Genomic DNA, 4,787 nt, shown 5'->3' on the forward strand with positions numbered 1-4,787 from the left:
GGTCATCAACTTTGGGGACGGCGCACAGTGTTTTAAAATCGGAAAAAGCTGGAATAAAGTAATTATTTTCAAATTTTACATTATACAAAAACAAAATCCTATCGGATCATTAATTTATACTTAGTACTTACACATACGACATACATTTCTTTTTCATATTTGGCAATAAATAAATAGATAGGTAAATATTTGTTATTTAGTTCATATTTGAAAATTCAAGACTAGATATTCAGTACCCATGTATTCGTCTTCATCTGTGTCAGTATCTGAAATGTTTGTATTAATTAATTTTTCTACTTCAAAGGACCTTTTTCTTCTCTTTACTTCATGAAGTCCGCTTATCTTTGGATATGAAGATAGAAAACAACGAGTTAAATCAGCGTATGAAAAATTACTTTTATAGTCATAGGTAACTAAGAATGGAGTAGATATGTGCAACCAAATTCTACACTATATTAATGTAGATATTGTACGCTATAATAAATTATGAAAATAGATGGGGAATCCAGGGGATAAGTCTATCTAAATCTCTTTTTTTCTTTATTTTAATGACTAATATTGCTGATATTATTATTGAAGCTCATTTTATCATAGAATATAAAACTATTGTTGACGAAAATAAATGCATGTAAACCTTTACCCTATACACTAACATTTGTTTAACAAGTTTGTTCAGAATCATTGTAATAGAATTTACTTATTAATGATACACAAACTGTGATAATTTATTAAACATTTTCTATATTCCGTTCTTTTTCTACTTAAAATAGTGATTTTATCAATGAAAGTTTTTTTGTAATATACTATTCTACAAGTAATATACTAAAAAGTTGCAATAATTTTTGTTAATAAAAATTTTTTTTTAATAGACTTTATTCCAGCTTTTTTTGATTTTAAAGCACTGTGCGATGGCCCCCTACTTGTCAAGAGTCCTGTTCGAAATTATCTATTAGCAGAAGCTCTGGAAGTAGCGTCACCGGATAGCGAATAAAGCGACAGCGACTATTATCACTGATAACATTACAGAGATACGGAGCCATTTTCGGGTTGTGTGCAAATTCAGTATATAATAGTTAAATAATTCGACATCATCAATGAAGGTTCATAAATAATAATAAATATTTAAGTAATTACACTGTTTCATAGTATTACAATAAAAATTTTAATAAATCAATAAAAATCGCGGTAATAATTAATAATAATGAAAAATCATAAATTATCAACACATAAAATAAAATAAAATTAATAAATGGCAGTTATGAGCATTTTTAATTTACGCTATATTATGTACACAAAACTTACTAAAAAATTGAAGTATCTTAAAAAACCCACAAATAATGTTCTTATCATCAAGTTCCATATAATAAGTCTATTCACCCTAATTTTTAAACTAAGTGAGATAAATGTGATCTGCTGAGCGTACATTTGGTATGTTATGTACGTGTATGACAGAGATAACACATATCCGTGTAGCGTCCTCTTAAATTAATTATTCAGAACGTACAATATGCCACGTTACACGTTTGTTAGACAAAGGCAATGCACGTGGGTATGGCGTATTCATAAAATATGAATAAAAATAATTCGATACTATAATTACACAAACATTTCTGTTACCTATTTTTCTTGATACCATAATTTTGTATATAGATATTGGATATATTTTAGAAGATTAGATAGGCATAATATTATATTATGACCTTAAATTGTTATTTGATATAAAAAGAATAATATTTATTAAATTGAGACGTGTAGGTATAGTTTGAATACCTACCTATTTAATAACCATGTAAAATAGGTATATACACTGTACATTACGATAAAAGTTCAATAAAATTGCTTATTATAATTTAGAAAATTAGAAAGAGTGGTGACTCCACTCTTATGTATTACGCATACTAATTTAAAAAATTTGATTAACTTTTAACTTATCGAGTTAGATTTATAATTTATCAACTGTTAACTTCTAACTTATATAGATCTTGTGTCTTAACTTACATTTAATTAATTATTTTTCTCACCTTTGGTTTTAATGTGGTGAAGGATGCTCACGGTGGATCTGCGGCGTTTTCATCTCGTTGTATTTTATATGCGGCAATGTTCTCTTTGTGGGCATACTGCATACTTGTTTCAGCATAGTACATCACCGAATCAACACTGTTTAAAACTGGAATGCATCCATCGTATATATCATTAGTAACGTTTTATTTAATGTTTGTAAACCACACTCAACATTCAACAGTTTCGCCGATCGATGGCGACTTTTTAATATAACCTATAGACCTCATACAGATAGACGGAACGTAATTGTATAGTTTCGCCGCGGCGTCCACGCATGAGAACGCTAATCAAAGTAGACAGTGCCTACACAGTTGTACAGTGTACACTCGACATGCGCACAAAAACTATGGGATTGTACAATCATTTTTTAATTCACCGTAATAACCAACCATATACTATCGCAATACTATCTAGTAACTGTATACAATTATTCAATATAGTAATAAACATTATACATATTTTATATTACGTCTAGTTAATTATAGGTATATGTCCTATATATTATAAGTTGTATAATATTATATGGTAAGTTAATAACAATGTTTTTACTCGGAAGGATGGCACCACTGCGTGCACGCTTGGAAAGACCGCACCACCCACCCGCAACCTACCTAGATGTTCTATATAGTAGTAAAAGGTCTATGGTTTTTACCGCGGACTAGGGTATTATGGACTGGTGACGACATGGTCGGCGGGGGTCGAGGGATAGCCACCAAAAGGTTCCTCACACTGGAGCTGAATGTTTTCAGCGCTACCGGTAGATTTATTTGGCTTCACATTTTATGCCTAAGTCTGTGTTTTATACAGATGACGTTGTAAACTCCGACGCATTCCAAAATGCTCCCGTCCATTGGTTGCTTCTTCCCGAACGGCACCCGTCGAAAAAGGTATAAGGTAAAAACAGCCAACAGGTAAATTCCCAAACAACTGACAGTAATACCGGTATACCGATATGAGATCGATATATACCGTAGGTATACTGTACACCTTTGCACAATTCAAATTAAAATTGAAAAAATATATAAATTATAAATACACCTAAATCGAAAAAAAACTGCGGCTCATTGGAGACATCATTGACGAAATTTCATAAAATATAATGACACGTATGGATTATATAAAAAAAAAATATACCTCAACAATTTACCCAATGTATACCTATGATTTTTTTATTTTTTTAGTTTTTACATGTACCTACCTACGTCAAACATACATTTTTTTTACGATTTTTCCTATTTTTATCGCTAAAATGTAATATTATTTTAATAACATGTAATTCACAATTTATGATTTTTTTTATAATTTTTATAATTTACTTAAAATATAACCTTAAAGAAAACACTAACACATTTTTAACCACACCTCTTTTGAGACAGTCCTAATTAAGAAGTATGTATGAAGTGGGAAGAAATTTGTATTGTAAAATTACCGGTGCTGTCTAGGAATTTACCTGTTTGTAAAACCTTTTTTGACGGAAGACTGTTGGAAATTGACCTTTTTATAAAACGGGAGCCAAATAGGCTACGTCCGTAAATGCAAACCTCCACACTTGCCTCTTGTACATACATTCGTGGCCACTGATAAGTTGATGGTTTTTAGTCCATTATACCTTAGTCCTTATTTTTAACAAATAAAACAATATTAGCCGCCATTGAGTAGGCAATTTAATAATATGATTACAAGCCTGGGCGTAAGCATTTACTGTTTATTATTTTAAACCATAATATTGGTTTTTTAAAGATTAAAAAAATAATAACTAACCTGACGTAATTTAATAAGTTAATTTTCAGCTTACATATAAAATTTAATGTAATTGAGTTAAAAAAAAAAATTAGGATAACTATTTTAAAATATTTTCTGTCAACTTGCCCAGGCTTGATTATAAAAGTACGAAACGTACAAATTAATGTGTGCAACACTCACCAAAATAATATTAAATTACGATGTATATTCACACAGAACACGACGACGTTGGTATGGTCCAAACACAACTAAATGTCGTACAATGGTCGATGGCGTACGTGCAGCGGCGTCGGTATGTATAGATGGTTCGGCAGATGTTGTTAAAAAAAGTAGGGAGAATAAGATTCTTTTACAACATAATAACCGGTCTTTAAATCAAAAATATATACATATACACTATACCTATCACAAACAACCAACTAGCCGGCAGCCGGATCCAGTACCTACTCTAAAATATGTTACATCACACATAAAACGAATGCATTTTTAACAGTTTTATACTCTTGTAATTTTGTTAATGGTGAACACACCAAGTTCTATTACATATATATATAAAACAATAAAACCATCTTTTAGATAATTTTCTCCTCTAAAATTTTTATCTAAAACTTCTTATCGTACGACCAATGGAAAGCGAGATAATCATAAAAAATATAATTTCGTGACCTTTGACCTATGAATTAGAATAGCTTTTTAATCGCCATGATTTCGAAGTAAACTTATTACACATTGTTTATGACGACGTTATAAAGGTGTATGGCAAAATTCAGCTTGATGAGAATTTTTCCGTGCCGAAGACTAATTTTCGTCTAATTTTACTGGGCATAGCCGATTAGCTTGTGTGATAAAGGAATGTGGCGAACCACTATCCATTAAGAGGACGTGATACACGCATGCGTTGTCTCCGTCTTACACACGCGTGCGACATAGTAAATTTTCGTTCAGCAGATTCAATAGTGTGTTGTTAGTATATATATTAAAGT

At 30.8% G+C, this 4,787-nt stretch overlaps 1 long non-coding RNA gene across 2 annotated transcripts; it reads right to left on the reverse strand.

Annotated features, from left to right (window-relative positions):
* On the reverse strand, positions 1-4,677 carry LOC107882932. Of its 2 annotated transcripts, XR_003839111.1 has the most exons (5): positions 3,985-4,677; positions 3,512-3,677; positions 2,022-2,167; positions 132-266; positions 1-48 (listed from the first exon to the last, which is right to left on the reverse strand). It is a non-coding gene; the product is annotated as an uncharacterized LOC107882932 (long non-coding RNA). The 2 variants fall into 2 exon arrangements; XR_003839110.1 differs by lacking the exon at positions 3,512-3,677.
* Positions 4,678-4,787: the final 110 nt, after the last annotated feature.

The sequence above is a fragment of the Acyrthosiphon pisum genome, chromosome A1 (genome assembly GCF_005508785.2).
Source record: "Acyrthosiphon pisum isolate AL4f chromosome A1, pea_aphid_22Mar2018_4r6ur, whole genome shotgun sequence".
NCBI lineage: Eukaryota > Metazoa > Arthropoda > Insecta > Hemiptera > Aphididae > Acyrthosiphon > Acyrthosiphon pisum.